The sequence below is a fragment of the Mycteria americana genome, chromosome 4 (assembly GCF_035582795.1).
Source record: "Mycteria americana isolate JAX WOST 10 ecotype Jacksonville Zoo and Gardens chromosome 4, USCA_MyAme_1.0, whole genome shotgun sequence".
NCBI lineage: Eukaryota > Metazoa > Chordata > Aves > Ciconiiformes > Ciconiidae > Mycteria > Mycteria americana.
Genome location: NC_134368.1, coordinates 59,455,676 through 59,467,160, shown reverse-complemented (window position 1 = coordinate 59,467,160; position 11,485 = coordinate 59,455,676). Strand labels below are relative to the sequence as shown.

The following is an 11,485-nucleotide window of genomic DNA, read 5'->3' as shown; positions in this document are numbered from 1 at the left end:
TTCTTCTAAATGAAGCACAGATCCGGAGCTGTTAGTGCAAAGCAGATTTGTTTCTTCCACGAGCAGTCCCTCTCGTTGCTTCGGTCCCTCTGCACACGCGTGTGCACGCACCAGGGTGTGCACCCCCACGTACACACACGCAAGCACACCCCCACACACACGATAGTCTCGTCGTTAGATTTGTACAAGTGACTACTTCTGCCCCTGCAGCGTCCCACGGACCGCAGCTGATTATGTTCTGTGCTGACTTGCAAAGCCACTGCGCAGACCTCATTGCAGTAATTTCATATGAAATAACGCATACGTGACTTTTCGCCTCAGAAGGAGAAAGGCATCTGTGTGACAGTGGCACTGAAATGGGCTGGGAACGTATGGCAATATATGTTTGTGACTGCCCCAGCCATCTTCACCCCCTCGTCCAGCTCACGAGACCTGCTTTTTGTCAGTGAAAATTTTGGGGCACCTTTCAAACAGTAACTACTGAATAGAAATGGATCGCTACAGCCAGATCAAATATTGCTTTCTCTTGCCCAGATGCAGATTCTCCTTGACCCCTGGATAAAGGAAACCCATCACAAGCCTCAGACAGGTCATACTCCGTCCAGCTTGAGGGATGTAGCTAAGGCCAAAATGTCAAAACCCTCTGCGCTGGAAAAGCGAGATTCCTGCTGGCTTTCGGGTAGGATGCACAGTGCTTGCTTCCGCCCCGAAAGCCAGAAGTTATCAGGCTGTTCAGCCTGGGATTTTCGCAATAGGCACCCAATTCCCCCTGAAAGGAGAGTGACAGCTAGGAGGTTTGAGCTGGGATTTTTGCAACAGTCACCAAACTCCCAGGGAAATTCAGTGAGAGCTGAAGAGTTTTGATCCCTCACATGAAAGTTGATAGCAAATTAATATGCATTTCAGTGGGGGTAGGAGTAGGTCTGGGTGCCACACTCCCATAAGCTCTTTTGAAAATCACAGCCTTAAATGGTAATAGTCTAATATTCCAAATATGAGGGGTTAGGTAATTTTTTCTAATTCTTAAAAATGTGTTAGTCATAATTTTCTTCTGCCTTTCAGTCCCTATGAGATAAAAGGAGTCTGGCTTTACAAGCAGCAAGATTTACCAAAATAGCCCCAGAGAAGTTTTAAACCATTTTCTACAATATTTCCAAATTATTTCCTAGTCTTTCTTTCTATAAAATGTGTGCCATACAGGGCGTAGGCCCGTGGGCACTGTCCCGGCCGAGCATTTGCCTGGGCTGACGCGTGTGCGTTTGCGACGGGTGTCACACGCACCCTGTGTGCGTTTGCGACGGGTGTCATCCGAACCCTATCGATTACCTTTGTGGCATCCTCCCTAGGAGCAGCCAGCCAGCCATAGGTGACAATTAACCACGGGAGGAAGCTGCAGAAACACGCCGGAGGGCACACACAGCCGTAAAACACATGACAACAGCGTACAGCATGGCATTGTTGTGGCATGCTGTGTTTTCATTAGGGTGTGTCGAAATATTAAAACGGGACAATAAAGAAGAAAATGGTTTTGTCATAAACCATGGGTCCTCCCTTTCTAAAACAAAACCTTAATTGCTGTAGAGACAAGGTCTGTGTCTTCTTGTGCTTGTTTTCTGGTGTCTGTCTCAACGGCCTCTTTATATGCTATTGGAATAACAATAAATAACAGGAGCCTTTAAATGCTGCTACAGTGTTAATGCTTACTACTAGTCATAGGCGTTGACGAACAGATCCTTACTGCTCATTTTCTGTTTGAGTCCTACTCCCTACAACACTCTGCTTTCTCATTCTCCCCACCCACTGCATTTAAACGAACAAACCATGTTTTCTTTATGTCATCTCCATCCATCCCAAGAGCTTTGATCACCAAAGGGAACACGCCAGTGCTGCAGTGCTCTCCTTCTGGGGGAAATGTTGATATTTCAAACTTACTTTTGCTGTGCGTCTGAATGACAGCAAGTATTTTCAATTGCTTTAGTTTCCCGAGGACAAAAACACTCTGGTCAGGATAGCTTATTTAGCTTACGTTTAACATATCATTTGTAGTTTGACTTATTTCGTTTAAAAAAATGACTTTTAAACTGCTTCCTAAAAAAATAAAACACAAACCTTCAAGAAAAATTTGCTTGGAAATAAAACGCTGAAGCTGCTCGTTGTGGCAGTAATCAAAAAGGATGTATTAATATCTGGCTTTTACATTTTCAAATGAAATTCACTGAAATGGTCACAAACCCACTAGATGTTCACTTTTTCTGATAAAAATTGCATTTTTGGTGGAAAAACATTCTGAATTAATTTTTCATGGACTAGTTGAAGCTACCAGGGACAAGCACAATGTTGTCTTGCTGTTTCTTACCTCCCTATTAACTGCGTTTTACTGCCAGCTATTCTGTGAACTTCAGCTGGGTCACCGTGGAAATGTGGGAACAGAAAGTGTGTTACGACCTTCTTGAACTGAGTTAGTGGAGCACCAAGGCTCCACTCCGCACTATATCAATACGTGTCTGTAGCAGACTGGGTAGTGTCAGTCACCAGAGCGTCCCTATCACCATTCACAGTGGCAGAGCTGGTCCCACACCCATCATTTTCCTTTGTCTCAAGAAATGTCGCTTGGCTTCCTTCTTATTCCCAAGTCTGGGAAACATGAGCAGTCCAAGGGCAGTGCAGTGCAGAGCCAGCAGGAGGTGCTCCTATAGCAAGAAAATCCGTCCAACAGAATAAATCGTAGATATGTGGCACCAAATTTCTCTTCCGCTATGATATAATAAACGTTTGGCATACTCAAAAAAGGGGTTTCGGCATAGCAGGGAAACCGGTTTGAGCTCTCCTACTGCAGAAACCTAGACAGATGCAATATTTCTCTTGTTTTTAAGTTACTGTAATCAAGCAGATTGCAAAAGAGGGGGGAAAAAAGAAAATATGTTATTAGGTCCTAGTAGACTTGCAATTTCTGAATTTCTTTTACAAATGCCCATAGAGTATTCCATCTTTATCCTCCCAAGTCACTGAGAATAACACATCAAAGAGCATGTTTGCATTTCTATAATAGATAACAGCATAAGCTTCAGGGTTCATACAAACTATAAACTGAATTACCAATCTCCTATCTCACATATTTATAAACTGTAAGTCGAGCCTGGAGAAAAAAATTCCAACTCCAGGTGAAATAATTATTCCAGAGCTTTTAAAGAGTCACTTCTGAGCTGCAATCGGAATTCCAGTGGACACGAATTATCAGTTTGGTTTGCACCAGCCTCTGCTTGCGTAGCAGGAGTCAAACGGTAACCCAGACTCTGCTGGTTGCGGCCGCAGCAAGGTTGGCATCGTCATGTGAACAAGAGATTTTGTAAAAGCCGCAGGTCTCTCAGTCTCCCCTGGCCAAGGAAGGAAATGATTTGCTGCTGCCATGCTCTTGCATTCCCTCCAAAGCCTGCGGCCCCGTGGGAGCCAGCTCTCCTGCAGTCCTCCGAGATGCCAGAGCCTCAACAGAGCAAGCCCTAATAGCCCAGAGCCTCTGCTTACGAACCTGAAAGCATTATAAACTATGACACTTTTCTCCTCATATCTTAAGGAGGAAGAATATAATTCCCCTAATTTCTATAAACCAGAAAGCTCACACAGAAAGGGCCCATTTTTGGAGAAACTGGGCATCTTCCAAGCTTCTTTGACACCAAAGCATCAATAAAGCCAGGGGACCCTGCCTAAGAGCCAAAGGTCAGTGCAACAGATAGAGTGCTTCCATGAGACCCCAGGTGACCCAGCAGTAAGTATGCCCTGACAAGGGCCAAACTGGGAGAAGTCAGCGAAAGCTGCCTTTCTCCTATTGCCAGGTGCTGGGTTGAGTGTGACTCACCTAAACCACAGGGCTGAGACCATAGTTCTCGGATTAGGACGCACATTGGTGAAATACAATGTCTAGAGACAGCGTGAGTCATTCACACAGCAGCTCTCTATACAACCACATTGAGTTTTTGTGCGCTATGTTGTCAGAAAGAAAAACAAAGTGAAAAGGAAAACATTGCTAAAAAAGGCTATCGTGCTGCCTCACGCAAATACGTTAAAAGAGAAACCGAAACCCTTAAGCCAGTACCACTTCTGGAACACCAACACTGGTCTGAGCCATCAGCTCCTCACCATAACTCCCCAAAGCATCTCTTCTGCTGCCCCTGTTCCGTATGCCCACAAGGAGAAGAAACAATAGGTGTCAGGGGCAATAATGGTGTGGGATTTGAGGCAGGATGTTCTTTTACTGGGTGGTTTGACAAAGACCATGGGAGTCTAAGGTAGACACATTTGTTTCTAGACCTCGCACAAAAGCAGTAGACCCAATTTTTTTACATGAACTTCTCAGTAGGACACAAGAGTATTTGGTTCTGGAATATATAGCAGTGCATAGGCATTTAGGTTATGCAAAATTAGGGGACTTTAATTATTATGGTTTTGTTTTGAGAATTCAGACCTCTTCTCTTAAGGTCTTAAGAAACTATCTTGTCAGAAATGGCTCTAATTTTTCATCTTAGAGACTTTACATTGTGGTTCCTCACCACCATACAGACAGGAACAATCCTTTTCCTTGCACCATCCCCTGTTGCATTATGCAAACACTGGAAATCCATCAAATCCAATGTTATTAACTACCTTGCAACTGAGATCATCAACTATTTTTATTTCAGCAATAGGACAAAAAGCTTTTCTCTAATATGTTGCTAATTTACTGAGCATTTACTAATTTAAAAATCTTTTCGGACAGACAAGACCAATTCCAAACCAGACCACGTATAACACACCTGAAGTTTTGCCATTTGGTGACAAAACCAGCCTGTGAAATGGCTTTTTGGAGATTCTCTTAGCCTCATCAGCGTGATCGATTCTTGCCCGCTTACTGCGACACCAGTAAGCACAGAGTTGGCATTAGGATTTGGGGTCGGATCAGTGAAAGGATTCTGGTGACAATAGCAGCATTCACAAGCTCTGTCAACGCGGCATGGTTTATTTAATTCAGCAAACACTTAGCTTTGGCGGCAGAGAAAGGCAAAGCAATGTAGACAGAAATATTACGGTAGAAGTGCAGAGAAAAAAATTTCTCCTGGCTAGACCATGTCTAGATTCAAAGGAAAATTGAGGGGGGAGCAAGGGGGTGGGATTTTTTTGTTGTTGTTCCTGGGTTGTTTTTTTCTGAAACAGAGTCCTGTTCTTGTGCTGCAAGTGGCAGAAACATGAGGTGAGGATCATTAAGTGGTGAAGGCTCCGCGGCTGACAGACGACAGGACAGATCCAGCTCAGTCTCTTTAACTTTGCTTCTCTGCGAACTGAAACACTCTCATTTTTCTCGTTGGAGACATTATCTAAGAGGATCAATAAATGGGAGAGAAGCGAGTTCAGCTTTCTGGGAAACAGACACAGCACTGAATAGACACTCAAAAAGGCACTAAAAAGTACTTGACTCTTGAATAGGTTAGTATTTAAAAAATTGGGCCGTGTAAGCGCAAGATGAAAAACCGTTCCAGTAGAATATGCAACAACACTTTAAAATGGAAGTTTACAAACAAGAGCCCCTTTGTTCGGTGGCACCGTTTCATTTGGGGTTTGGAGGCTTTTTTTGTTCCTTTCTGGCTCCAAATTGCCTTAAAAGAAACTAAAAATAAATCTTGCTCCAAAATCTTGCTGAAAAAGTATGTTTAGGTTAAAACACACAAGAAAGCACATGAACGGGATGGGATGGGATGTTTGACCAACTCTTAGGTCAAATGACTTCAGAATTTGGTAGTAATAGAGAAGTGGGGCAGATCCTCCTGTACATCAAGGAAACACCACCACCACCCCAAAACTGAGGTTGCTCAATAACACACAGGTGCAATTATTGGGTGTCCCCGACACCTCCACATGAGATCTTACTGTCAGGTGTCTTACTTCTTTTCTCCAAATGGCTTGCAGCTTTGCTACTTGCACTACTCCATAACCATCACAGCTGGCAGAGGTGCCTGCGCCAGATGCTGTGAAGTCTGAAGGAAGAAGGGCTCCAGGGTACAGCATTTGCTGTGAGGCTCCTTCAGCTTTATGAGGCTCCTTCAGTTGTGAGAGCTCCCCCCTCCCTTCCCAGGACAGCATCAGCAAAGGCTCCTCACACACTGCAAAGAATATATATCTATATTGGTTTAGGCATTTAAAGCCTTACAGACTTAGAGAGGTCTCCTTGTAGTTTTTGTGTAAATGAAATAAATCAGTATTCCTGCAAGATTCTGGCCGATAAAGCTTTACCGTTACCCCGGTGTGTCTGAATGGCCAGACCTACTCACCATTACTAAACAGATGGTGGACTGTTTACAGGAACCCTCCTAGGTTAAGTAAGTACGGTTAATGGTATAGCCCAGCACAACACCTTGTTTTCATATACAGTAACTTGCACAGAAGAAAGCCTTTCACTGGAAAGGAGAAGTATAGCCCACAAACTAGCCCAGCTAGGCGTACATGCATTGCCCCACAGCTACGTGCAAGGAGATAACAACAAATAAAATGCCCTGGTTCGGCAGCCTCGCGTCTTTCCCAGAGAGAGGGCTGAAAACTTCCCCTCGGGAAAATCCCTCCCAGCTTCCCAGCTTGGCCATCTAGTTGAAATAAAGACATTGTCAGTCCTCAAAACCAAAGTGGTCCTGCACACTGCGTCGTGCTGTATGGCCAAAGTGAGTGCTGTTGCCCCGAGAGGCCCCCACCAGGCTGCCACCACCCTCCACATGAGCTACCCGAAGAGCGTAAGCAGCACTTACAAATTAAAATAAAACATATATTTAGTATTTGTGACTGTCACGGACCTGCAGTGTTACGATTGCCAAGAAAAAGGTGTGCCAAGTACACGTCACCTGAGCAAAGAAAGGGGGAGAGCAAGGTTTCTGCTGCGGCAAGGCAGGGAGCTGTGCTGCTGGCCCAGCGAAAGGAGGACTGTCTCGGACCCTTCTGGGTCCGCTTGCCTGGGCCACTGCCTTGGCCACAGAGGTGTTCATAACGAAGCTGCTCAGCCCGCTTATATATGCTATACGTATACATACACACATATATGCACACGCACATAGAGGTGTCTATTCAGACTCTAACTGGGATTGGAGTCCCGTTGTGTTCCTCACTGTACAAATACAGAGGATACCATGGGCCTGCTCCAAGAGCCAAGTCTCTGAAACCACAAGCAAGGATTAATTTTAAGCAACTGCTGCCAAGACTGCTGAAAGTCTGTGCCTGAAAACTTTTTCATTGTCCCTTGTGCTGAAGGCCGAGAGATTAGGAATGATCGACCGGCCTCCTTCAAACAGCTTCTTACAGGAGGACCCTAAGGCCAGCAGCACCACGGCGGCTCTGGCAATCGGCTCCTTGACTTCTTCCATGAAGAGTTCGTGTTTTCTCCCCTTTACCAAGGAACAATTGACATTAAATACTTCTAGGTCTTGGTCAATGCTGTTTTCTTTTTCTTTGTTGGCCTCATGTCTGAGTCTCATAAAACTGAGACCAAGAGACAGTAAGTGACCTTGGGGCAATTTTCAGACCATCTGTCTGTTGCACATAACTCCACAGACAAAAGGGCCTGTGCTCCCGGTACACCCAGCACGGAGGGAAAGGCTCCCCGGAGGGCCATTGCGAAGGCTATGTCACGTCAGACCTAGGGCTGCTGTAAGCCTCTAACAAGCTATGCTTTCAGAGCTGAACACCTAGCAAGCTCTTCCAGCCTTGGGATGGCCAGGGAGCCATTTTCAAGGATTTTCCCCCCATCTTTCATCCATCTTCTTCCACACCGCGTGGTTTAGCCACCAGTTGCGCCTGAGCATTCCCACCTGCAGCAAAGCCTCCCACCTCCTCGCCTCTCCCCTGCCCGGCTGGCGGCATGGCTCCCCCATTGCCTGCCCACCAGCCAGCCTCCTCTCCTGCCATCTCTGTCCTCAACCAGCCTGGCCCATCTTCCCTCGAAACCACTTCCAACAATCCTATCGGGGCACCGGCATTTTCTTCCTGGGTCTGACGGTAGCTCACGCCTCTCTCCGGCATCCTCCAGCCACATAGCCATCTTGAAGGAAGCTGAGCACCCGGGTCGATCTCAAGCCGTGATTTTTCCACATCACCCAAGCGATGGCCGACATTTAGGCTCCTGGCAGAACAAAAGGGGCAGAGAAGTTAAATGTTAACTATTGCACGTTACTAAATTACTTTATATTATAGTAGTCTCTCCATTATCACAGGGGTGGATTGCAGAATCAGTGTGAAAATGGTTGCTGCTGCCGTTTCCTCCGCTACCACACAGTAAATGGGTATTTGCGCTTTTGAGAGGAGTAAGGCTCAAAGGACGCCTTGCTTGCGTGACGGACGACAGCCACCGCAGGCAGAGGCCCTTAGCCTGGGCTGAGGGCACGCAGCGGGGGCTCTTGCATTTACGCAGAGCCCCGCTGAACCGACACACGGACGCTGGCCCAAGCACGACGGTTACAGGCATTGCTCCGCACTGAGTTATATTTAATGCAGGGGCCTAAATTACACAGCAGATGAGAACTCCCTTTGAAAAGGCTTACGAGGTGCCACCTGTTTCCCAGGTCAGAGTCAGGACTTCTGAAAGCACATATGTTTTACAAGATCCAGATCAACTGAACAAAGTAATATTAATAGGACCCCCTCCCCTGCTTGGGTGTTGGGCATAAGGCAGCTGCCCTGGTGCCTGGCTTGAAATTAGCAGCAGCTCCCCCGGGAGGTTGCAGGCTTCCCCAGCTGTGGGGAGAGTTCACAGGGAGGATGTGCAGCAGTAACCAGGGAGACAAAAGCGTGGCTGAGGGGACAGGGAGCTTCTGAGGTGAGAAGGAGCTGAAGGATAATTCATTTCCCGGATGAGGATAATTCAAGTAAGTTCAAAGATACGAGCTTCTTTCAAAGCAGAAGCTCCTCTGGGACAGAGACCTGCTAATTCGGAGAGCATCCCGTGTGCATCAGCGGCTGCGCGAGCATCTCCATAAACGGCGGAGGGGGAGCAGATGGGGAGACCTTCCTGCCCGAGTCAGACCTTCGTTCAGACCCACAACATCAAGTTCACCAGCACAGGTCTGGGTGCGGATGAAATAAAACCAGCTCATTGCAACCCTGAGCAAGAGCTTGCATAAAGCAACCGACCTGAACACCCCCAAAAGCTGCTCTGCACCCTTCCTCTGGACCTGCCTCTGGATCAGCTGTTTTTTAAAACATCATAGCAGTTCCTAAAGCACCACCATTTTAATATCTACATCCAAAACCTCCTGATGCGTTGGGTTTAGTGAACCTCAAACTACCTTAAAAATGCAACATAAAATTAAAGAATTCACTGTTCATAGCTCCAAGTAGGGAACCGAGTAATTAATATATAGCTTAATCTACAGCTTCTGCTATCCTTATACAGCTCTAGCGCTTAGGCCTGCAGCCCCTTCGCTTTAATTGCTCTCGCTAAAGATAGCACTCTTCTAATGCAAAATAATCTGGCGAATCCTACGCCCGAATCAGGGCTAAATGCAGGGTGCGTAAGAGGAAAAGAAGAGAGCTCAGCATAACAAGGTGTTTGCTTGCATTCAAGGGAAAACGAAAGTCAAAATAATATATCACAAATGACATTAAATCCCATTAAAAGCTGATTTTTCTAGTTATCTAATATTATTTTTGTTATGGTGAATGTTTCATGGATGATCTTTTGTTAACATATAATGTCGAGCCACAGCCTGTCTGCATGTCAATGATACCCTCTTTAAAGAAATATAAATCCCATGCAACACTTCTGATCCTTCTTGTATAAAGATTTTTTTTTATGAAACACTGTTTAGATGCTTCATGGCCAGCAAATATAAATAAACGTTATAAAAAGTAGTCTTGGCTGTGAGAGAGGTCTGAAAGACTGAATTCCTCAAGGGACAGACAAAGAAATCAGGGGAAGTTTTATTTCATTATCAACATAGTAGAGGCATACACACATCGGCTGGTATTAATCTTGGTTATAGCTTGAGGCCAGTGACTGACGGCATGCTGCAAATTCAAATTCTGAAGGAAAAAAAGGTGATCCTCTTGATTGATATATTAAATCTCATGTTAAGTTAGATCGGATTGCTGCCATCTGACTTTTCCATCACAGCACGTGTTTGGGTCGGTTTCTGCAGTTTTCGGTTTCCCACTCCGCACTCCTCTGCTGCGTTACCTTCGTGTGCCCGGAAGGACTGCCTGCAATTGGAGGTTCAGGGACTTTTTAAGCTGGAGGTTGTATCTGACCGCTCATTTTTCATAGCCAAAAATGAATTTGCCTAATCCTTTTCTGAATCCATTCATCATTTCAGCCTCCATGACATCTTAAGGGAAGGAGCTTCGTAATTTAATTACACATTGTGTACTGAAATTAGTAAAAGTTATTAAAGTGTTTTAGCCAAGAAGGGCATTATGAGCTGGAGTCCCTTGTTTTGTTGAAAAGCCTTGCTGGGTGGGCAAGGATGGTCGGTTCTGCTGCTGGAGGTTCACCCAGATAAGCAAGATTTGCAGCTGCTCCTTACTGCTGGCCAGCACAAAGCAGGAGAGGAGGTAAGGTAGAAAGCATGGCTTTCTGTGGAGATATGCAAGCCAGAAGATGGCTGATCAATCATGGCATAATGGCTCGACCTGGCAGATGAGCAACAACAGCCACGATCTGGACCCTGTCTGGCTTCAACCTTCCACAAGTCACCTGGCCAGTCTCAACAGGTCCCTCGCTCTCATTACCCTTCTCCAGCAGGGCAAAAACCATCCTCCTCATAAGGCAGGGCTTGTTCCCAGGAGGGCTGAGCACCCACAGCTCTGGCTGAACTCAGCAGGAACCGCAAGTGGTCTGAGAGACTCAGGCCAGCACCACACGGGGAATTTTGTGACAGTAAGTGCAACCATTCACTTACTGTTGCTTTAAGTTGTCTCCCCTAGCCCATGCTGCCCTTAATGTCATCCCACTCTTTTTCAGCTCAGGGTCTCATCTGTAGGTCCCTGCTCCAGCACAATTATGAGTCAAGGTCTGCAGAATTTGACCCAAACCTCCTCGTGTGTGGTGTTCGCCCTCCTTTGACAACCCAGCCACGCCTGCAGGACTTCTGCTCGCATCCCTTTACTTCCCTCGGCCTTAGAGAGCCATCCTGAAATTCTGAATTGCAAGCCGAAACCGCCCGTTTTCCCAGGACGTGGACACAGTAGCCCACGAGACCCACGCAAAGCAGAACGGAGCTAAAGGCGGAGCGGCCAGATGCAACTCAGGCTGATCTCGCTCTTCGTTGAAAGGTGAGCCCGAACTGCTGTCCCCATACGCCGTGCCTCTCTGCCTTCCAGTCATCACCCTGAAGATGCGTATTTTTGGATCATTACCAGACCTGAAACCGTGAAGCTGTGACGCTGAGATGACAAGGCTCGGAACAATACCCCAGGCTCCTGCAAACTCCTAATTGTCTTCTTCTGGCACTTCCCTAGCAAACATGCCTTTGGCATTCAGCTG

General features: G+C 46.2%; 1 long non-coding RNA gene across 1 annotated transcript; it reads right to left on the bottom strand.

Annotated features, from left to right (window-relative positions):
* Positions 1-671: 671 nt before the first annotated feature.
* Positions 672-9,051, bottom strand: LOC142409338 (uncharacterized). The gene is made up of 3 exons (XR_012775578.1): positions 8,926-9,051; positions 1,278-8,128; positions 672-1,244 (listed from the first exon to the last, which is right to left on the bottom strand). It is a non-coding gene; the product is annotated as an uncharacterized LOC142409338 (long non-coding RNA).
* Between the last annotated feature and the right edge of the window lie 2,434 nt (positions 9,052-11,485).